Genomic DNA, 24,844 nt, shown 5'->3' on the forward strand with positions numbered 1-24,844 from the left:
GTAGTGACATAAATTTTAATTTAATTACAAATAATAATAAAAAGTTATGTTGTGGCATTAATGTACTCTCATGACTCATCCAGTCTTATTTAACATAACTATTTTTTCAGTGCTCATTTTTTTGACAAAGGATGGATTTTATTGCTCATAGAGCAGCATCAAGAGAATACAAACTCAAAGAATACACACCCCGGCCTCTGCATAGTTAGGATGCACACAGTCAACACCAACGCATGCATAAAAAAACACGCCAACAGATAGCAAAGTTATATAAGACCAAAGCTATGTGTTGGCGAGTAAAAGAAAAAACCCGAAGCGATTAAATCCACGATCGGCAAACTACATCAGTGACCATATCCGCACCAACCATCTCATGAAATCACATAGTCGACGAGGTTCTTCAACAACAACACCTTCAAGAAGGGAGCCACACTCAAGTGTTTCCATAATCGGATTCAACCACCAAGGCGCGAATCTAGGTTTTCACCTTGAAGAATTAGTCCAAGCATATCCGAGCAATGCCTTCAACAAGGTAACGGTGTGAAAGAACATCGTCATTGCCAGAAATAACCATCTCGGGTCAGACCTAAGCTTTTACCCTGGAGCTCACGATCGGGTGCTCAACCAGCACCACCGTCGAAGTCACTCAAGTGTTGTCGCCGCCACTTTTCCGCAATCCCGGCAGCTACATGCTAGACCGCCGCCACTGCACAACCATTCCTCTGTGTCAAGCCGCCATCCAGAGTTTGCATCTCACCGCCGAAGTCAACCATTGGACATAGAGAGATGAACCCTCCCGAAGATCCCTCAATGACCACCGCTGTCATGGAGCCACAGGAGGTCGCTGCAACATAATTTGCAGTCACCCCACTCGACGAACCGAATCTAGATCACCACACCCAAGCCGTCCAGATCTGAATCAGGCAACCACGCCGGTTCGGTCATGGACGACACCAAAATTGGGGCTACCTGACAACGGATCCGACCGCAGACAATCGCCGCCGCCTAGAATTTCATGGGCCGCCGCCCAGGATCCCAAACTCCGCCTCCTGTGCAGGAGACGGTCGGAGGGGCCGTCACCGCCGCAATGGCCAGAGGCAGCGAGGACACGAGAGCCGGCCCTCAATGTGCCAGCACCGCCAAGTCCCAAGCCCCTCATGACCGGCGGCAGCCAGCCTTGGCGACATCCGAGCCATGCCGCAGCGCCTCTCAGAACCGCTAGGCGAGGTTGCCCCGTGTGGCACACCATGCGAACGGCCAGGTGAGAGCTCGTCGCCGCTGCCGCCCTGCGGGCTTTGCCCGGCGGCGCTTGCTGGTGGCGGCGGGGGAGGTGGGGCGCAGGTCAGACTCCGGCGGCGATGGTTAATGCGCACGCCCATGTCGCCAACGGGGGAGACGACGCGGGCCCTTTTTTGGATCTAGGCGAAGTGTGAGTTGCTCTCACGGTGATGCTCATGATGGCACATGTTGGTAATTTCCAAAAGGTGTATTACTCAGATTAATTTGCAATGATACCATATCTATTACCTAATATTTAAAAAAGGAGGCTTTCATAGTTCTTATTCAGTTACCTCTTTATATCCGTTAATTTTACATTAGACAAACAATTGACGGCTGAGGTCCTCTGTCTCTATTTTTTTTTTCAAATCCGTCACTTCTTTCGTCAAGCCTCTGGATCGTTGTATCCTCAAGCTATAAACGCTAGCGATCGATTGAACAGAAGCCTAGCGCACAACACAAATCCAGCCCACACAAGCCCGACGTATGAGGGGTCCAGATTTCCGGCGGCTAGGCGATTTCATTTTCCCCTCTCTGTCTAGCAGTGGCGCCAAACTGAGGGGCTGCGGGTGGCTGGAACTAGGGAGACGGCAGCCGAAGGAGCCCCCAATGCTTGGTGAGCGGCAGCAGCCGCAGGGACGGAAACCGTCCACGGCCTCAGCGAGACGCGACCTCCCCGGAGCAGCGGGTCATGCGCACCGCCGGAGTGAGAGAAGATCTTGTTATCTACGGCAGCAATTAGTGAATAGCCGCAGAACTGAAGCGTGCTTACCATCGCTGGGGCCCATGTGCCGGCCGTGCGTGCGTGCGTCCGCCGGAACCGGAAATGGAGTAGAAAAAGAGCATGGGAGCCTGGTGCATGCAGCCTGCTGATGGTGCTCGGGGCAGCACTGGCTGAACAAAGAATCTCTTCATGTCGTTGCCCTACTCTCTGTTACCCTCAAGCTTGAAGCTCTGTCAATGGCGAGAGGTGAAGGAGAGAACAGAGACGCTGTTTTTGTGCAGCGCACTGAACTGCTATGTTTTCTGTTTGCTTTATTCACGGATCAACTGGAAAAACGGATCGAGGATGACCCCCTCTACTGGATCGTGCCATCCCACGATCAGGGGCGTGCGCTCGCCGCGAGCTACGGCCTCGGGATCGCACATGCCGCGTCCTCGGGCTTGACTGAAACAACTGAAGAAAAACTACAGACTATTGAAACTGAAACCTGACACTAAACCTAACCTGAACCTGAAACTTGTCACGCTAGTTTATTTGCTAACAATCTCCCCCTAAGCTAGTCATCACCAAGGAAATCAAACTTCAACCATGCCAATACGCGCTCGCAGCTCCTGGAACCGCATGTGCCCGAGTGATTTGGTGAACATGTCTGCGAGCTGGTCACCTGTAGGAATGTACTCGACCTTGATCTTCCCTTCCTCAATGCATCTGCGGATGAAGTGGAATCGTACGTCGATGTGCTTGCTCTGATCATGGAAGACCGGATTTTTGCACAGCTGTATGGCTGACTTGTTGTCAACCAAGATGGTGACCGCGCCGTGCTCCTCCATGAACAGATCACCCATGAGCCTGCTCAACCAGATGGCCTGGCAGGCTGCTGTTGCTGCCGCCACGTACTCCGCCTCACACGAAGACAGAGCAACAATCTTCTGTTTCTGTGACTGCCAGGTGATCGGCGCACCTCCAACGAAGAAGATGTTCCCCGAGGTGCTCTTGCGATCGTCGACATCCCCGGCCATGTCAGAGTCACTGTATCCGACGAGCTTGCTCTCGCTGCCCTTGGTGTACCGGCAACCGTACCTGCGCGTGCCCGCAATATAGCGCAACAAGTGTTTGACGGCGGCGAGGTGCGCCGTGCTTGGCGCCTCCATGAACCGACTGACATAACCCACCGCGAACACGAGTCCGGCCGGGTGTGAGTAAGATACCGCAATCCTCCGATGATGCTGCGGTAATCCGTGGCGTCCACCAGTGGTTCTGATCCATTCTTGCTCAGACGAAGCCTTGGCTCCATGGGAACTTGCGTTGGATTGCAGTCCGCCATGCCCGCGCGCTCCAACAGCTTGCCGGCGTATGCAGACTGGGATAGAATGATCTCCCCCCCCCCTCCTTGCTTTACTTCGATGCCGAGATAGAAGCTGAGCAGCCCTAGGTCGCTGATGCGAAACTTGGCCATCATCTCTGCCTTGAACTTGCTGACGCACTCGCTGTCGGCACCAGTGACGACGAGATCATCCACGTACACGCCGACCAGGAGCCGAGCTTGTCCTCTGCCTCGAGCGTACAGAGCGTGATCAGCCGGGCAGCAAGAGAACCCCAGCTCCTTTAGGGTGGCGTCGAGCTTCTCATTCCACGCCCGCGGCGCCTGCCGCAGACCGTAGAGCGCCTTGTGCAGGCGGTAAACCTTGTGCTCTTCTCCTCTCCGAGCAAAACCGGGCGGCTGGGTGACGTATACCTCCTCCTTGAGCTCACCGTTCAGAAACGCTGACTTGACATCGAGGTGGTGCAGTTCCCAGCCGTGCTGCGCCGCCATGCCGATCATGACACGAACAGTCCAGCCTTGCCACGGGTGCGAACGCATCATCGAAGTCCACGCCTTCCTTCTGCACAAAACCTCTTGCTACTAGCCGTGCCTTGTGCTTGACGACGGCGCTAGCAGCATCCTTCTTCAACTTGAAAATCCACTTGAGGCTGATGGCTGTATGACCTGCGGGCAGATCAGTGGGTGATGCGGGCAAGGCACCATTGATCGATAATTCTACTAAAGCTGAGCCATTTGATGTGTCAATGCATGAAAAAGTTGCGGAAAATAATGCCAAGCATGCGACCAGATTATGCCGAGGAAACGATGGTCGTGTGCGACAGCTTTGTGGACCAAAAAGTGCTCATGTATTTGAAAAGGAATTAATGCATGTTGATTCTCATCATACAGTGCTTGTATCAATACCTAGCAGAATGTACAACAAAAGGTCCAGATCGGATGCTAAACAGGAACCGAAGCCACAAGATATAATTCCAACGTTTCGTACGCCTCCGAAGATAATAAGGATCGGCGGTTTTCTGTTTAAACTACAGGCATGAAATTGATAGGATCTGCCAAGGGATAAGTCTCCGTCTTTTATTTAATCAAGTCATTTTATTTTTGTGATAGGCCACGTGAGTTTCACCAAGAACTGTAATTTTGCTTGTACGTGGCAGACGTGTCAAGTTGTACTATTTACGTACATGTTTTGAGTCTAGGTTAATTAAGGTGATCAATGTGGCCGGATAATTAATTAGTCAAAACCTTAGTTTGTTAGAGAGTCCATTTCAATTTAGTTTGGCTTAGTCTTTTCCAAGTTCGCGTCGCCTATAAAATGGGCCGGCCAGGGCCGATGTAGAGATCAGTTTTTGAGTTTTCTTTTGAGTATGAGATATACAGAAAAACGTTCGAGTTACGGGCGGCCATATCTTGTGTATTATTTGTGATTTTCTCATTGTGGAAATTTACTAGCGACAGAGGGTTGATCATCACATCGACGCCTACGTGCTAATCCAAGGGGGTCATTATTTTTATTCATGTATTTTCATACGCGGGTGAAATTATCTTGAAGGTTGCGAGGAGGAACAGGGGGACGAACTGTTGATCAAGCATCGCCGTGAAAGATCGGGCCATCTACACGCACAAATTAGCATCTTGCTAGTCTGTGTCTCATCAAGTGGTATCAGAGCCAGGTGGCTTTGAAAAGAAGATACAAATTGCAAAGGAGGTGGCTTTGAAAGTTGGCTCAAAACCGAGGACGATTTTGTTTCAAGGAAGGGAGGATGATACGGACATTGCGACGTCTAGAATATTATCAAGTGGTATTCAGAGCAAAGGTTAGTCACGGCGACTCATATTGTAATATCTTCTGCGGAGTCAAGCATCAACATGTTGAGCAGGAACATATTTATGGAGGAGGAAGGCATTGGCGAGGTCATTCTTTTTCACACTCGTTGCGTCGTGAACGAACGACGTGTCAATCTGACAATCGATGAGAGTACCGCAGTCAATATGGTGAGCATCGAGGTGGTGGAAAAATTGGGGCTGAAGATGGCGCCTCTTGAAAGACCGTACACGTTGAAGTGGTTCAAAGGTGAAATCAAAATTACGCATCAGATTTTGCTAATTTTTGATCTGGGAAAATATTGTTGTGCGGAATTCTTTCATGTTTGTCCTGTGTTCATGGTGTCGTGTCATCTGCTACTTGGGGACCCATCGTGCAAGCGTGTTGGGGCTGTTCGGGATGTCAAAAAAAATAGTTATTCTTTATCATGGAAGGGCAAACAAATTTGTTTTATTCCCATGCCAATGGATGTGTTCGCTGCTAATTGGAAAGATCGTTTGCGAAAAAGAAGAGAATAGGTAGAAGAAATAAAAGAACAAGTTGATGCACTGATGAAGGGTCTAAATCTCTTAGTGAAGAAGGTGCAGGAGGATGGTGATCCTAAAGGGCAGCGGTGGAGTGTTTTTAAAACACAGTGTAAGATCAACAATCGTGCTTGCAAGTTGATAACTGATGGTGGTAGCTTTACAAATGTCATTAGCAAAGATCTTGTGCAGGCATTGGGTTTGTCCATGTGGCGAAACCCACAACCGCACCACGTAGAGTGGCTATACAACTCCGGAAAATTAAAGATCACACATAAGGTACATGTGAAGTTTGCAGTTGGAGATTATATTGATAAGGTGGACTGTGATGTTGTGTCGATGGATACGTGTCAGCTGTTGTTGGGAAGACCATGGCAGTTTGATCATGATGCAGTCCATGTTGGAAGATCCAACACATACACGTTCATGCATGATTGAAAGAAGCACGTGTTGAAACCAATGGCAGACAGTGCAATCATCGTAGAGATGCAAGTTCCGGAGAGGAAGGTTGTACAAAAAATAGACTTGAAACCGAGGACGGTTTCTCTTCAAGGAAGGGAGGATGATGCAGGCAAGGCACCATTGATCGATAATTCTACTAAAGCTGAGCCATTTGATGAGTCAATGCATGAAAAAGTTGCCGAAAATAATGCCAAGCATGCGACCAGATTGTGCCGAGGAAATGATGGTCGTGTGCGACAGCTTTGTGGACCAAAAATTGCTCCTGTATTGGAAAAGGAATTAATGCATGTTGATTCTCATCATACAGTGCTTGTATCAATACCTAGCAGAATGTATAACAAAAGGTCCAAATCGGATGCTAAACAGGAACCGAAGCCAGAAGATATAATTCCAACATTTCGTACGCCTCCGAAGATAATAAGGATCGGCAGTTTTCTGTTTAAACTACATGCATGCAATTGATAGGATCTGCCAAGGGATAAGTCTCCGTCTTTTATTTAATCAAGTCATTTTATTTTTGTGATAGGCCACGTGAGTTACACCAAGACCTGTAATTTTGCTTGTACGTGGCAGACGTGAGAGTCAAGTTGTACTATTTACGTAGATGTTTTGAGTCTAGGTTAATTAAGGTGATCAATGTGGCCGGATAATTAATTACTCAAATTCTTAGTTTGTTAGAAGAGTCCGTTTCAATTTAGTTTGGCTTAGTCTTTTCCAAGTTCGCGTCGCCTATAAAATGGGCCGGCCAGGGCGATGTAGAGATCAGTTTTTGAGTTTTCTTTTGAGTATGAGATATACAGAAAAACGTCCGAGTTACGGGCGGCTATATCTTGTGTATTATTTGTGATTTTCCTATTGTAAAAATTTACTAGCGACGGAGGGTTGATCATCACATCGACGCCTACGTGCTGATCCAAGGGGGTCATTATTTTTATTCATGTATTTTCGTACGCGGGTGAAAATTATCTTGAAGGTTGCGAGGAGGGACAGGGGGACGAACTGTTGATCAAGCATCGCCGTGAACGATTGGGCCATCTACACGCACAAATTAGCATCTCGCTAGTCTGTGCCTCATCAGTGAGCGTCCAGGTGCCATTCTCCTTGATGGATGCCAGCTCCTCCAGCATCGCACTCCGCCGGCTCTCGTCGGGCGCCGCTTCTGCGAAAGTAACTGGTTCCTCTTCTGCCAGCACCAGGCGCTCCGCTGGTGCTGACGACTTCGCCGCCCCGCCGTACACGTCCCCCAGACGGCAAAAGCGGTGCCCAGCGAAAGGGTCGTCGTCTGCATCGTACGAGTCGAACCGCGTTGCAGGCGGCGTGACAAACTCCACCGCCGCTGGGTCTGCACTCTGAGGCGTACTGCTGCTGGGTGTGGCCGTTGCATCTGTCCACGGCAAGTCCGGCGATGCCGGTGCTCTGGTGCTCTCAGGCGTAGCGGGCGACGCAGGCACCGGCGATCCTCCAAGCGTCTGCTCTGCATCCGGAGATGCCGGCTCAGCTGGTGCGGAGCTTGCACCGGTGGCGAGTGGGAGCTGGACAGGGAAGACGAGCTGCTCGTCCTCGGCCTCGCCCGACGCGCCCCAGTCCCAGCTCGCGCTCTCGTCGAACACCACGTCGCGTGTGGCGTACACGCGCCGAGTCAGCGGATCATAGACCCTGTACGCCTTCGGCCCCTCCTCGTAGCCGATGAAGATCATCTTGTTGCTGCGATCATCCAGCTTCTTGAGCCCTGGCCGCGTGTTCTTGACATAGGCAATGCTGCCGAACACGCGCAGGTAGTGCATGGCCGGTTTCTTGCCGTGCCACGCCTCGTAGGGAGTTTTTCCATAAACACTGCGCGTGTACGACCGGTTGAGAATGAACACTGCAGTCGCCACGGCCTCCCCCCAGAACCAGCTGGGCATCTTCTTGGCCTTGAGCATACTCCGCGCCATGCCGACGACCGTCTGGTTGCGCCGCTCCACGACGTCGTTCTGCTGGGGTGAATACGGAGCTGTGAGGTGTCTTTGCACGCCCTGGCCCGCGAAGTAGTCACCGAGCGCGCTGGAGGTGAACTCCTCGCCCCGATCTATGCAGAACGTGCGGAGCCGCACGCCCTGCTTTGCCTCTGCCGCGGCTACGAAACGCTTGATGTTGTCCCCAGCGGCGTCCTTCGCTGGCAGCAATAACGCCCACATGTAGCGGGTATGGTCATCGACAATCAACATGAGATACTTCTTACCACCAGGCGTGGCCGGAGTGATCGGCCCGCAGAGGTCAGCGTGCACGAGCTCGAGCGGCCTCTCCGCGCGATAGCGTGCCTGCGACGGAAAAGGAGCACGCCGCTGCTTCCCTGCCAGGCAGGCGTCGCAAAGCTGCTCCACGTGATCCACAACGGGTATCCCGCGCACCATCCCGGCACACCCCATGCGCCAGAGCGCGTCGAAGTGTTGGTGACCCAGTCTGGCGTGCCACATCCACACCCCGTCGCCGTCGCGCACGGACAGGCAGACGGGGAGCGAGATGTCGAGGCGCACCACATACAGGCGCTTGCCGTTCCTGCGCACTTGGGCCAGCTCAGTCTGGCAGCGATCGTACAAGGTCAGAACGCCGCCATGGATCTTGGTGGTGCAGCCGTGCTCGTCTAGTTGCCCGAGGCTTATGATGCTTGTCTTGAGACGCGGGATGAAGTAGACGTCCGTGAGCACGCGTTGGTCACCGCTGCGCACGGTGAAGGTGATCACGCCGCGGCCTCGGATGGCCACGGTAGAGCCGTCTCCGAACCTGACGCTGCCGGAGACGCCTTCATCCAGCTCCGCGAACACCGAGCGATCGCCCGTCATGTGGTTGGACGCGCCGGTGTCCAGGAACCACCGGCCATCGCACGGCGCCTCCTCGGCGCCCAGATTCGCCTCTGCACGCTCCTCATTGAGAATGATGTGCTCCCCCATGCTCTGTGTCGGGGTCGCGGCGATCACCGCCATCAGGAGCGTCGGGTCGTCGTCGTGCCCATCCGCGGCGTGCCCGCCTTGTTTGGCGAGGTTCGCCTCCGCTCGCTCCTCGCGGATGCGCGTCCTGCACTCACGCGGCCAATGCCCGTTCTTCTTGCAGTGACGGCACTGGTCCGTGGGTTTTGCGCGGCTGCCGGAGCCGCGTCCGCCGCCTCGCCCGCGACGTCGGCCGCCGCGTCCTGAGCCGGATCCGCTACCTCCGGATCCGTCGTTCTCGCTGCGCTGCATACGCGCGAGCCACTCCTCCGCCGTGAACATGAGACGCCCGGCGCCTGGCTCCCCCTGATCGAGGTCGTACCGTTCCTCGGCAGCCCTCAGCCGCCCGGTGAGCTCCTCCACGGAGAGCGTATCCAGATCAACGAGAGTCTCAATTGACAAGGCGATTTGCGAATACCTCTTCGGGACGACGGAGAGGAACTTGCGAACGATGCGCTTCTCCAGGACGGTCTCCCCGAGCTGCGCCATCTGGGCCACCATGTTCGTGATCCGCATGGCGAAATCGTCGATGGTCTCGCCGTCGGCAAAGTGAATCTCGTTGTACTGCTTGGTCAGAGTTGCGAGCTTCGCCTCGCGGACGCAAGCCACTCCAAGACGCATCGTCTTGACGGATTCCCACTCCTCCTTCGCCGTGGCCTAGCCGGCGAGGGTGGGCCCCATCTCCGGTGGTACTCCACGCAGGATGGCCTCGAGCGCGAGCCGATCGTCGCTGCGCTCCGATCACCAAGGCGTCCTAGAGGTGCCGCCCCTCCATCATGAGCTGCATAAGAACAGCCTAGTCGGTGTAGTTGGTCCTCGTCAGCTGTGGCCACGCCGCGCCGCCGGTGTCGCGCACCACCCACGCCATGGATCTCTCTGCCACGACTAGCTCTGAGCCGTCGGAGACCTTTGCGCGTGGAGTCGATGGCGACTTGCTGCCGGTGTCGTCTCCGGCCATGCCCTGGACCGAAGAACGGCTCTGATACCAATTGTTACCCTCAAGCTTGAAGCTCTGTCAATGGCGAGAGGTGAAGGAGACAACAGAGACGATGTTTTTTGTGCAGCGCACTGAACCGTTTTCTGTTTGCATTATTCAGGGATCAACTGGAAAAACGGATCGAGGACGACCCCCTCTACTGGATCGTGCCATCCCACGATCAGGGGCGTGCGCTCGCCGCGAGCTACGGCCTCGGGATCGCACATGCCACGTCCTCAGGCTTGACTGAAACAACTGAAGAAAAACTACAGACTGTTAAAACTGAAACCTGACACTAAACCTAACCTGAACCTGAAACTTGTCACGCTAGTTTATTTGCTAACACTCTCTGCTCTCTGTCATCTTATATCTTTGAATATATTTTATTTGGCTGTTTGAGGCAGGAGGAGCAGTGACTAGCATCAGCCAGGAGGAGCAAGAAGCAGCGACAGCTACCATTGCTGCTTGAGCTAGCTACTAAGATGCTTCTCTCCCCCTCATATACATATCTGGATGCCTTCTTTCTCTAGCTTGGGACGGGTTGTGGAACTGAAGTTTAGAGGTATCAGTACTAAGAAGGACCTCTGAATGTACCACTGGGCTAGAAAGCTATAGAGATAATTGATTTGTTTTCATGTCTACCTTTCTGTATTCAGCCTTGGGAGAGCAGGTGCCTTGTGGTAGAAGCTTGACATAGGTGTGGCCTTGATTGTCCAGGCTTTCGGTGAGTAGCCTGAGCCTCCTGTTTTCTTTACAGATTCAGAATTTCTACTACTCTTATAAAAAAACAGATTTGGTGATGATGGTGTGTCTGCCACCCTGCAACATAGGCCGTCTGATTTATATCTGACGGATACGAAGGAAACTATAGCAATTTTGCAAAAAGATACCCACACCCCTCTCCACATTTGTAAATAAGGTCTTCCCTCGTCTATCCTTTTTTTTCACAAGATAAACTACTCGTACAAATGTATCTTGATGTTACGTGCAATGCACCGGCATCTCGCTAGTAAAAGATAAAAATGGGAGTTTGCTGCAGAATTTATAAGAACAATGTACTGATGCATTTTAACTGTTGGTGTGTTTGAGCAATAGACCAGTTCCTGATGTTTTAGGGACCAAGTGTTATTGATTTCGAGGTGTGTGACCATGCAGTATGCACTTCCTCTATTTCTTAATATTAGATGGTGTTTCTTTTTTGTATTTTTTGAAGAAGCATTGCACAATGCCATGATGCTTCCTCGCGTAATCGTGGCTTGATGGGGTGTGCTGCGCCTCAGGAACAAGCAGCCACTCACAAAGAGAATGTATTTTTTTCAAGAATGGCCTTAAAGTACTTTTGAGTAATTTCTAAACACTGTTTTGCTACTTGCAAAGTTATTTGAATGGTATGGCACACGACAAAAGTTATTTGAGTGGTAAATTGTTTTTTCGGTTTCTAAGCACATGTTTATTTATTTTGTCGGCACGCTCATAGGCCCCAAGAAGCCTGTCTACGCTGCCATGGGCGACACTGGTAGGTCAGAATAGGAATCATGTGCGACACAGAGACATCATCAATAACCAGTCGATCTGTTAGTGTCCATGACAGTTGATTCTCTTGACTCTTGATGCATGCCTATTAGTGCTAAGCAGCTTCTGTTAAGAGTTTGTAGGACTTTATGTAGATGTGGACCAACAGGTTTTTGGGCACTGAACAATGTCGACTTCTTGCCTCTTGGTTCTGCATGAATGAAACTATTATTTATTGTTAAGCCAACTTTATGTTTGTTGATTGTGCCTTGTGTTTCTCACTGGACTAAGTGATGTTATTTGAGGATGCGATAAGCCCAGTCAAGAGTTTGGCTCCCTCCCCTCCGGCGACCCTCCTGCACCCCCCCCCCCCCCCCGCGGGCGGCCAGGAGGGAACCCTAGCCGCCGCCGCCGGGGCTCCCCCTCCTCCTCTCCTCCCTCCCTCGCCGCCGCCAGGAGGCGTAGCCGGGCGAAGCGCGGCTGGCGCCGGCGGCGGTGGGGAGATCTCGTCCTCTCGCGCGGGGCCCTGATGCGGGACAGGGCGGCCGAGCTGGGGTGCGACGCTGCCGGCGGGCGCTGCGGCGTGGCGGGGAGCCGGAGCTGTGCGGCAACGACCTCTTGCTAGCTGCGCGACGGGCGTCGTGGTGGCGGTGCGTGCTGGGCGGCCGGTGGCGGCGGATGGTGTGGGTCAACGCAGCTCCGCCAGATCTAGCCCTGTCGCGACGCGGGCTGCGGGCGGCGAGGACTGCGGACGGCGCCGTGGGGTCCGGCGGTGGTCGTCCGTGGCAGCAGGGGCGGTGGTGCGTGCTTGGCGGTGGCGGCCCCGTCCAGCACCGTTCTGGTCTGGCGGGCGTGTGGGCACAGGGCGGCGCGGGGCGGGCTGCGACCGGGTGTGGTCGTGGCCATGTCCGTGGGCCACGGCGACGCACTAGCTGCTGCCGCTGGCAGCGGTGGTGGTGGCAGGTTGATTGCGGCGGCGGCCAGATATTCCTAGCGTCGGCCCGTCTGTAGGCTGCCTGTATCGACCTTCGACCCCTCTCGGCGTCCGTTTGCTTCTCTCACCGAAGGGCTGGCCTTCTCCCGGCTGCGGTCCATCATCCGTCTCGCACCCGGTGACGTAGGACCGAGCTGGTCTCGCGCCCGGCAGCAGGACCGGCTTGTCTCGCACCCGGCAGCAGGACTGCGCTTGTCTCGCGCCCGGCAGCAGGACTGGCCCGTCTCGCGCCCGGCGGCAGGACTGCGCTCGTCTCACGCCCGGTGTAGCAGAACGGCTTGATGGAGGCTTTTTGTGGCCGGCCTATTGGGTCTCGGCGTTGGGAATGGCAAGGGGTGTGAAAGGCAGATCCTTTCCGCCCATCTCTGCGGTGGGGGTAGCGGTGGGGCTCGGGGGACTCGGTGTCAAGGTCTTGGATTCCGGGGCGGCGGCCCTGGTGGTGGTGGCGCGGTGCTCTTGGGCAGAGCTCGTGCCTCGGTGCTGCCCGGCTACTACGGCCGTGTGGGCGGCGTGGTAGCCGGGGTGTGACGTTCGGTGGCGGTGAATCTTGGCCGGGGTGAAAACCTCTCTATCTTCGGACGGACTGCCGATGGCGAAGATCGCTCCCTTCTTGAAGGCGTCGTCGCGGCTATCACTGCCTGTCGTGGTGCTCCAAGGGAAACTCTGATCCTCGGATCGGGCGGTGGCGACGCTCCGGTGCCGTATTCTTCCTGAAGGCATCGCTTTGGGGCCCACGGTTCGTCATATGCGGTTTCCCTTCTTCGGATGAAGCGCCCGGCGGCTCTTGTAGTGCTAGGGTGTGTGTTGCTGCGCTCAGCGCCTATGTATCCTGCCTTGGGTGCGTGTATGTGTTTGTGGTGGATGAGTGCGGTTGTACCGGACATTGTGGATCTTTGCTTTATATATAAAGCGGGGCGAAAGCCTTTTTCGTTTTCATGGGAGGTTAGCATCCGGTTTAGTTGGTCTTTTATTCAAGTGCTTATGCATAACACACGGGCTACTTGCCCATTTCTAACTACAAAATCATATGCGTGTAATGTTCAAGGGTGCATAATACTAGGAATATTTTCCTTTTTTTTGCAAAATTAGAATACTTCCAGTCTGGCGTTTCGAGTAAAGGAAGGCCTGTTTTGTACAGCATTGGAAGACTTGTGCTGAGACAAAACTGGGCGGCCGCCGTGGTGTATATTATTCAGATAAAAGATTGGCTTGCTGCAGTTTGAGTTGCTTCTCTGGAAATGTCTTGTGAGACTACTGCTACGTCTCTTTTATTTGTGATGCTGATCTGGAGTGTTATCAATTGGGCAGCTGCAAATTCTTTGCTGGCATCAATTCGGTTGTTCAAAACACCCAAGTTTGAATTTGTGCATATCTAAAATACTCCCTCCATTCCTAAATATAAGTCTTTTTAGAGATTTCAATATGGACTACGTACGGATGTATATGTACATAGTTTAGAGTGTAGATTCACTCATTTTACTCCGTATGTAGTCCATATTGGAATCTCTAAAAAGACTTATATTTAGTAACGGACCGAGTAGTTTTTAACAATCTGTGAGAAGATGTTCTCACATGCACGTGAATGAAATTGCTTCAGAAGGATGCCAAAGAGCAGAGACTTGGGTATCGCCCCATATTTGACTGAATTATTGTTGCGGCTCTGGAAATGATGTTATAGCTTGTTCCAAGATCGCGGAAACAGTAAACTGGCTTGTTGTGTCATCATCACTGAAATTTTCTGAAATCTGCTTGAAAGATCGCACAGGTGTTAGTGTCATCATCACTGAAATTTTCAGATATCTTCAACTGATTAAATGCGTACTCCTTCGGATCTTTCTCCTTTCCCACTGAGCCGAATCTGACTATAGGGAGCACTGAGGATGTTGTGTACTCCTTCGGATCTTTCTCCTTTCCCACTGAGCCGAATCTGACTATGTTGGTTTGTTTCATCTATCTGGAATGTAGAACTCTGTCCACCGGTGAGAGTTATGTAAGCCTTGATGTAAACAGAGGGTTGTATCTTATATATGTGTTCTCTTACTTCAGCTTGAGAGGAGTCCTGATCAAATCTCATATGCCATCCTCATCTCTAGTCAATTGGTTCAGCATGCATAAAAATAGTGTTCATCTTGAAGCCAGGTTGGATAATGAGATTTTTCATGTTGGCAGGAGTACTGAATTTGTTGCAGAGTTCTGTCATCCAGCTACCAGACCCTGGTCGAAGAAGTGTATGTTGGCGCGATTTTTTTAAACTGATAACTAAAGCTTCATTGTTTTTTTTCATTTTTCAGGTAGATGTACTGTATAATCTTTTATTTACTACGTTAATGCATGGTTTGAGTCATGGTTTCTTATTCTTTTGCTGATTTTGACAAGTTTTAGGAGTGTTCACAATTTCCATGAGGAGAGGAGAAGATTTGGATGAAAGTATCAGCATCTAGACTTGGATTTTATTTATTTATTTTTGGCATGAAAGGATCAGCATCTAGACTTGGATGACAATTTTTTCCTTCAGATACATAATGTTAATGTGGCACTCTGAATTTATCAGATGTCATTGAAGGATCTCTTATCAAGAGTTGCTTGAAGTGCATGGCTTGTCATTTCGGTTGCTACAAAATGGCTTGTCATTTGATGTTAGTACTGAAAAACCAATCATCTATGTGCGGTTCCCCTTGAAAAATATCTGCTACAATTTTCTTAGAGAAAACTTCCTTGGTGATTCATCCAGCGGTGTCCTCGTCGAGACTGCACTGGACGTCGTGTGCTCTTCCTTAATGATTCCTGCATGTCGCTCCTGAATCCGCTGTTCCTCCACCCGATGGAGGTAGCCATGGCTTGATATGGTAGAGCACCGCACGGTGCAACATCCCATGCTCCCGCCGTTTTGGCGTATCTGGCCGCTGAGCAGCGCGGATCCTGCTCTATCTCTGAAGCATCTCTAACCGATCTCATATAATTTAAAGTAGAACACGGCCGAGTGTCATTTCTAACAGACTCCCTAAATTTGCTCCTCTAAATAAAATGTCGTTTACAATAGGTTCCTTCAACATAACTCCCTAAAATTTTATCTCTAAAGAAATGTCGTTCCTAATAGATTCCTTCAACATAACTGCCCAAATTTTTAACACAGATTGGGTTATTTTTAGGCCATCGAGTCATACTTCACTGCTCACTTTATCTTATTAAACAACATCGTTGTCACATACTTCACCACTTATTCGCTAACATAACCCATCCAATTTTTTTACAAGAATAATTACATACTTTGTCAGAAACACCACTTCCTTAGCTGCTCGTCCTAATCCGATCAATGCTTTCTTCATCTCTCCGTTGACTACACTGTTGCTTTTGTCTATTGGCTTCTCGAGCTTGCACGCTTCTTCTCTTTCTCCTCAAACTTGGGCATTTCATCCTCTCTAGTCTCATTTCTAGCAACTTGTGCATCAACATCTAGTAGATTTCTCACTATCAATATATCAATGTACTGTTCTTTTCAATATCAAACTTGTATCTGTCCTACATATAGTTTTTAGAAAACAATGAGTTTCAAATTGCGACGAATTAGAAGAACAACCGTACAAAATGGCACTCACTTTGTCCTTCTCACACTGGTAGAAAACCCATTCCAGACGTATCGGCATGGTTCGACAGAAGGTGCATCACCAGCCACCAGGAGTGGTCATACTTGATGACCGGCAGACGCAAGTCGACGAGTGGACGGGCGAGGCCTGAGCCCGGCCGATGGGCGGACGAGGTTGTGGCGTTGTGCCGATGGTCGGTCGACGGGTAATATGCGAGCTCCGAGAGGAGGAGATACCAAGAGGTGGTGGGGAGCGGTCGAGGTGGATGCGCGGTTCTGTCCCCGTTGAATCCCTCCTAAATGTGACAGCACATGCGGCTAGGTGCGTCGAATTCAGCAATGCAAGTGATGGCCATAGATCAACCGATTTATAGGGACCGGCGACGAGAATGACCGAATGAAGGTGAGGAAGGAGTGCACAGGTGCTAGGGGGTCGGCCATGTCGCGTGGTGTCCGACGGATGCAAGTAGGGCAATGCCGGAATGGATGCAGCGCGGGGTGGGGAGGGTGTGACTGAGAGGGAATGGGAAATTTGTTTACTCGGTGACTGGGTGCCCGGGTATATTTAGGAGTCGAGGTGCCCATGAAGGGTATATTTTACTCCTCCAAACATTATAAGGAATCAGTTAGATACAATTTAGAGGAGGGAAAGTGAAAATTGACTCCTCGCAAGGTTTTTAGGGATGAGTTAAACATGCTCGCAGGGAGGACATCGGCCAGGCAGATAGGCAAGAGCATATACAACCTGGGACCTCATACCCCCCTCAAATGTCCGGGCAGACGGCCCGGTCATTGACCGGTCAAAAAATTCGACCCAAACGGGCGCCTCCAACAGGCCTCAAACGCCCGGGCTGACCAACGCCCCTCATATCCATCCCAAATGTAGGGCGGATAAGGGGAGGCCAAGGCGCAAGCGAGCGCGTACGCCATGTCAAACGGACGATGGGGTCCCACTAGAAAACACCCGGTAACCTAACGATCCAACGGACGTCTCCTCCGGTGGGGTGTGAATGCCTTGTGGCGCCGCTTTGGCTCGCCGCCCTATGGCCAAAGTCCTGGTATTTAAGCCGGACGTCATCCCCAACCCTAGGTATATGCACTTCCCCCTCTCCATGTTGCCATCTGGAGCCTATCCACCTCTGTCCCGCTCTGCCTCACTCTTCCCACGCCGTCCGGTTCCGCCATGTCCTGTAGAAAGAAGACAACGTATGCTATGCTCACGCCGGAGCGCCGGTTCCAGATTGAGGAGGGGATCCGGGCGAGGTGCGCCGCCCACATAGCAGTTGGCCTGCCTCCGGACTCACCGCAACCGAAGGAGGATAAGGAGGAGGAGGAATATGAGCAGCAGCTGGAGCCGGAGCAGCATCTGCTTCCGATGGAGGTGGTAGATCCGAAGGAGGACGAGGCGGAGCAGACGGAGGAGCTGGCGCCGACTGCGGACTTTGCCTCCGATAAATACGTAAAAAGCTAGTTAATTCCCTAAAAATAGCAAGTTAACTGTACGGAGCAGCATTTTTTGGGACCATATGTCTAAACGTAAAACACTAAAGCACTAACACTAAAAGAAGGGTGAAAGAATACCAGTGACGGGCATGGAAAAAACAGCCGCCACTAGTACTTGAGTTAGCATTAGGGCTTGACTTTACGCCTGCCATTGGTAATTGGAATAATTACTAGTGGCATGCGCTAGTGTGCGTCCGCCACTAATGTGACCAGTTCTCTAGTAGTGATAGGAGTAGAACCAAGTATTACCTCATATCGATTGATAACCGTAGGTCGCTCACTTAACGGAAAGTTGCACAAAACCTTGCACTTGTGGAGCAAACACAATGCTATCCAATATAAGATGTAGCAAACACTGGCAACATGATGGACTCTCAAAACAACATAAAAATAGCATGTCTATTTTTTTGAGCGAAAAAAATATAAAAATAGCATGTCTAGATCGAGCACAACAATACAAACTAGATGTATTAATACGAGGAGATCCAAAATGAGCACCAATGTATCCGTGTGCATTTTGTGGACAATAATCATTTGGATATCCATAATATAGTTGGTTTGCAGTAATTAATCTATAAATTTATGTGAGTATTAATACAGAGAAGATCCAAAATGAGCGTCAATGTATTTGTGAGTATAGAGGGCATTAATACCAAGAGATCCAAAACGACCATCAATGTATTTTTCTATTATAAAGGGCATTGATACCAACAGATCCAAAATGAGCATCAACATATATACCCACATATTTGAAACTAATGGTACTCATATCTAGGCTCAAGCTGCATACAAAATTACAAGACCCCACTGCACACATTATAAAAAAAAATCTCAGCATCACATCCATCATCTCCATCAATCCACCCATCCATCTCTACTCTACACATCCTTCTCTATCCTGTTGTCTTTAGCGTAGTTCAAGGCTTCTTGATTGCCTTTGAGTAATGGGAACAATGTCGATGACCTCCATCGTCTTCTCCAGCATCGTCTTTATGTTTCTTTCCACAACCATCATTCCTCAAGCCAGTGGCTATGGTAGTGTCAAGCCTAAGGCAACCAACCTCATGGTGGAAGCATGCAGGAATGCTTCGACTGACAGCTTCGTCAATACCGTCCCGCAAGAATTTTGTTTGTCGACCCTCTAGTCAGACAATCGGAGCACCGAGACTAAGGATCTCCATGATCTAGTGTTCATTTCCATGGACATCATGAAGGTTCGCATCACTGCTGCCAGTGGCATGGTCAAGAAAATGTTGCAAAATGCCAAGAAGGGTACGGTGACGAAGCGCGTCCTCACGTTCTGTGAGGTGGACTATGAAGAATTGGCGAGCATCCACAATGTATGTGATGCCATGATTAAGGACTACCCAGGATACAAGGGTGAGATGCGCTCCCACGAGTTGGCTCTGTGTGTGCACACGGCATACTACCCTGTCAGCTACCGCGGAGACGAGCTTCACGATATGCCAAAGGAGGTGGCACTGATCAAGGAAAATGCTGAGCTAGAAATGTTAGTAGAAATGAGCGCTAACTTCCTAGTACCATTAGCACTGCGAGAAGAGATGTTGTTTGGACATTAAGTTTATTCTTGTTTAAAATAATAACAATAATGTTTATCACACCAAAATTATTCTCATTTTGTCTATAGTATATGCATGCATGGGCGCGGGTTCCTATATGGCGCATAGGGTGCCCCTGAGCGACCAGGCGCGCACCCCCTGGCGCGCTGAGCGCTCGTATGGGCCGGCCATATCCCATTTATTTTCTTTTTGATTTTTCTTTAGCTCTCTTTTTTTCTTTTTCTTTTTCTTTTTTTCTTTCCTGTTTCCCTTTTTCGCTCTCTTTTTCTTTTCTTTCCAAATTCGTGAACATTTTTATGTATCAAATGTTCGCAATGTGTAAAAATGCTCAACGATTAAAAAAATGTTTGTAAAATTCCTTTTTTGTTCATTGGATTGAAAAAATGTTAATCAAAATTCAAAATTTGTTCATCGGATTGAAAAACTGTTCACCAAATTTAAAAATTGTTCATCAATTTCAACTTTTTTTCATGAAATTAAAATTTTGTTCGTTTCTTTTTTTCTTTTCTTACAAAATTTGTGAACATTTTTTATATCAAATTCAGAAAATGTTCATCAATGTGTAAATATGTTCACAAAATTCGTTTTTTGTTCATCGGATTGAAAAGATGTTCGTTAAATTTCAAAATTTGTTCATCGAATTCAAAAAATCTTCATCAAATTCGAAATTTTTTCATTGATTTCAAAAATTGTTCACCAAATTCAAAATTTGTTCATCATCGAATTCAAAAAAAAATCACCAAACTAAAAATTTGTTTGGCGATTTCAAATTTTGTTCAATGAATTCAAATTTTGTTTATCCATTTTTGAAAAAAATACATTTAAATACAAATTATTTCATCAAGTTTAAAAAATGTTCATCGTATCAAATTTTGTTCAGAAATATAAAAAATGTTCATCACAAATTAGAAAAATGATCATATAAATTTGTTCAACAAAATAAATAAATTTTCATTAAAATTCAAAAAAAATCATTATTTTGAAATCACGACATTTTTTTACAAAATTCACTTTTCTAAATTATGAATTATTTTGAAGAAAAACGAAAAGCAAGAATGGTAAAAAGAACGATTTAAAAAAACTGGGGCGTTCGGCCCCGCTCGTAGGCCGGCCCACTAGGGGCGCACGGGAGTGGACGGGTGTGCGCTGGCTTGTTCGCCAGCGCACACACAACCATTGCATGCACGAACGCCAAGCGATTTCTGAACTTGAACATGTATGTCGTACAAGAAATGGGTACTATCTACTGTTGTATACGAACAAGAAGTAAGGCAGCCAACCTCATGGTGCAAGCATGCAAGAATGCTTCGATTGACAGCTTCGTCAATACCGTCTTGCAAGAATTTTGTTTGTCGACCCTCCAGTTGGACAATCGGAGCACCGAGACTAAGGATCTCCATGATCCAGTGTTCATTTCCATGGACATCATGAAGGTTCGCGTCACTGCTGCTAGTGGCATGGTCAAGAAAATGTTGCAAAATGCCAAGAAGGGTACGGTGATGATGCGCGTCCTCACGTTCTATGAGGTGGACTATGAAGAATTGGCGAGCATTCTTAATGTATGCGATGCCATGATTAAGGACTACCCAGGATATAAGGGTGAGATGCGCTCCCACGAGTTGGCTCTGTGTGTGCACACGACGTACTACCTTGTCAGCTACAGCCAAGACGAGCTTCACGATATGCCAAAGGAGGTGGCACTGACCAAGGAAACTGCTAAGCTAGAAATGCTAGTTGAAATGAGCGCTAACTTCCTAGTACCATTAGCACTGCGAGAAGAGATGTTGTTTGGACATTAAGTTTATTCTTGTTTAAAATAATAATAATAATAATAATAACAATAATAATAATAATAATCACACCAAAATGAGTCTTATTTTGTCTATAGTATATGCATGCATAGTCGTGCACTTATAACTGCACAACTGTTCCTTGGTACAATTTCTTTTTGTGAACAACTTATAAGAAATTCAGGGCCCTGTCCACAAGCAGCGTGCACGTATGCATCAACCCATCAACAACTAATACTCGGCCCTGTTAGAAGTAGATGGAGATTCCCAGTTCTCTAGCGGACCCCTTGGGCCTCCTCCCTTAGGGCGCTGTTATGTGGCGCTGGGTCACATCCAGGGAGCCCATCCTAAGCCGGCGCAGTAACTATGTGGCCCTGTCATGCTAATGTGACGCGTTGTTTTTTTCTTACTTTTTTCCACAAGTTGGTTTTAGTTTCCCTCTCATTTTGCTTTAAATTTATACTATTGTTTAAATTTCTAAATATTCTAAATATTTATTACAAAAACGGTTTGCCATAAAATTTTGTAAAATATTAATTACGCATTTTGAAAATGTTAAATTTGTACCCAAAAAATGTCTCTGATATATAAGAGAAGTGTAAAATGTTAATGAAAAACTTTGAAAATGTTAATCATGTGTAAGAAAATTGTTTGTGACATTCTGGAAATGTCATGCGCTTAAAAAGATGCATGTAACATTTAAAAAATGTTTATACATTGAAAAAAAAATGTTTGTATCATTCAAATTTTGAAAAAGTATGTTACATTTACAGAAATATTAACGAGTTTCGAACATGTGTTTCGTGAAATATTCAAAAAAAAATTGTGCAATGTATAAAAAATGTTCGCATAGTTCAATATACATAATTCTATATCATTCAAAAATGCTTCAACATGTATCTCAGTTATTTTACATAGGACATGTTTTTGAAAAGAAAATGTTAATCTGGTCAAAAAATAAAATCTTATTCATGCATATTAAAAAAAGTCTTCATGTATACAAAAATGTATATTATGTGTGAAAAAACTAGACATGTGTAGAAAAAGCAAAACATGGAAAAAAGAAAAATATGGGAAATAAAAGCAAAGAAAAATGAAAAGAACAAGAAAAAACAAAACAAAACCGAACAGAAAACTTAAAATACCCCCCCCCCCCTCCCCTAAAAAACAAAACAAGTAAAACAGTGGAAATAAAAAAGGATGGGCCGGCCCATGGGCACAAGCCGTGGTGATACAGCAAGAGCCAAGACGGGCCGACGTAAAAGGGAGAGATCCTAATTGGGTGGTTCCTATATGACGCTTGTTAGCATCAAATCATTGCACCTCCGGGTGAGAGGGAGCCACCCATTGTTTCCACTTCGGCCGACCCATGTTTCGGCTTCGTTGTTGTTTCTTCACTGGGGGGATCCCTGTTTAAAGCGATGGGCCGGCATACTAAAATTACTCAAGAAAAAAATGACTGGTTCGCTCAGTTTTTTATTTCCCTGGTTCACTTGGTTCGGTTGGCTCCCAATTGACTGGTTGCTGTTAACCGTTGGCCAAGGCCCAGGTTGACAGTTGACTTTTTAGAAAAGAAGTAACGAGGAAAATCTAACTTTTTAATTTGGACTCCTTAGTTTTCTTTGTTTTAGTAATGGAAAAGTCCTAGTTATGTAATAAACATCAGACTGCCCCATTGTTCAAATTTGAACTTCTAGGTTTTGTTAAGAACTGGGAAAATCTGTTTTATGTGAACTTTTTGGAAAAAAAATAATTTGACCTTCTTAGTCTTGTAATATACATCGAACATCTATGTTTTAAAATTTTAAACCTCTACATTTTTCAAAAATAGGAAATATCCCCATGAAATTACATGTGTTTTGGTGTGTTCTAAATGTTTTTGAAAACATTGTTTTATGCTTGTTGCAATTTAACTTCCAAAGCATTGTTTGAGTGAATACTCGAGAGTTTTCGGTAACATATTAAGAAATATGGCTAAACGCACACTAATCATATATCATAAAATGTAGACAAAACTTTTATATATTTGAACCTCTTCTGTGAATTTTAAAAAAATCGCACGTGAATTACACAACTTTTTTGTATTATATTTGAACTTTTGTATTTCTTAATTTTGAACTTCTTTCTTTTTATACACAAAAAGGGAAGACACACATAGAACGGACGCACACACAACCATTGCATGCACGAACGCCAAGCGATTTCTGAAGTTGAACATGTATGTCATACAAGAAATGGGTACTATCTACTGTTTTATATGAACAAGAAGTAAACAAAAATTCCAGAAAACTTAAAATGCGGACATAACAATTGAAACACCGTTGGCAACAACTTTGCAATGTTTGAAATTCAGATCCCATAAATCATCATTTTCCCAACCTTATTGCATTTAAAATTGAATGTCGAGAGGAACAGGGTTCGAGCCAGTGGGAGGCTTGGTTGCGGAGGAAAAAGCTATTAGTGCCGTGAAGTTCAGATTGGTCGTGGTAAGAAAGTCAGCATCGCAAGTTGGGCCTTTTGAAAACTCTGAACTGCCGTTGACCCATGTAGTTGGACTGGCCGAGTGGAGGATCGGGTGGGCGAGAAGGATGGCTAGAGATTCTTGCGCTAAGGCCAGGAGGTCCCCTCCCTGTGCTAATGGGATCAGCGCCGATGGGTTCGTGGGGTGGGGGATCCGGCGATGCGGTTAGAAGGTGGGCATCGGGAGGAACGGGTGAGGGAGCTCAAGTGGCGCGAAGGGAGGGTGGGTCGCGGTAGGTGTGGGAGGGTTGGGTACCTTCTCCATTTTTATGGTGCTCATATGGATCCTGCAAAAGCCCCGCAGGCGGCCAGATCAAGGGGCATGATGGCCGAATCGAGGGGCTACTGCTTCTGGCGGTATGTCACGAAAATATTACCCAGCAACATCACCTATAAGTTATAAAAACTGTTTTACACAGGGGAATCCCCCGGCTGGGCCAACCCACATAGTAGTCACCCCTTATATTGCGCTATGCGCGCTGTGAGAAGACGCATCATACCCGTTCGGGCCGGCCCATATCCAGAAGGCCTGTTTTTAAATATCACTTAAAAAAGTTCCAAAAAATAAAAAATTGAGATTTTTTAATTAAAATGTTTAATAAATCATAAAATGATTGTGGATTGAAAAAATGTTCGCATTTTTGAAAAATATTGTTTGCTTATTGAAAAAATGATCAAAGTTTTGAATACCAAATTTGCGGATATGAAAAAATTCAAGGTTTTTCAAAAAGTTCGTTTATTAAAAAAATTAATGAAATTGAACAAAGTTTCGCCAATTCAAAAAATGTTCATCACTGGAAAAACATCCTAAAAATAGTTTAAGTATTCATAAAATGTTCATTGATTCATAAAATTATCATGCATTCCTTAAAATGTTCATTAAATCATAAAAATGATCATGAATTACAGAAATTGTTGCACCAATTTCTACAAGAATGTTTCATCGATTCTAGAAATGTTCACTGATTCAAGAAAAATGTTTTAAAAAATGTTCATAATTTTTGTTTTTTTGAAAATTGTATAAAATATTTATGAGTTAAAGATGTTCTCGATTTTAGAAAATATTCAAAAAATTGTAAAAATGTTCATGAATTTGAAAAATGTTCACGGTTTCAAATATGTTCACAAGTTTTAAAAAATGTTCATGATTTGAAAAATTGTTGACAATTTCACGTAATTGAGAGTGATAATGTATCTCGATGATGCAGCAAAATATGGCCATGGCCATTAGAGATTATGATTGTTTTTTCCTATGGCAACGCATGACCCTTTTGCTAGAACAAGAG

The 24,844-nt window shown here is 47.5% G+C and overlaps 1 pseudogene; it reads left to right on the top strand.

The window, feature by feature from the left end:
• Positions 1 to 5,485: 5,485 nt before the first annotated feature.
• Positions 5,486 to 6,596, top strand: LOC147957225 (uncharacterized; annotated as a pseudogene).
• The last annotated feature ends 18,248 nt before the right edge of the window (positions 6,597 to 24,844 follow it).

Source organism: Triticum urartu, chromosome 7A (assembly GCF_056163025.1).
Source record: "Triticum urartu cultivar PI428250 chromosome 7A, HENAU_Tu73, whole genome shotgun sequence".
Lineage (NCBI taxonomy): Eukaryota > Viridiplantae > Streptophyta > Magnoliopsida > Poales > Poaceae > Triticum > Triticum urartu.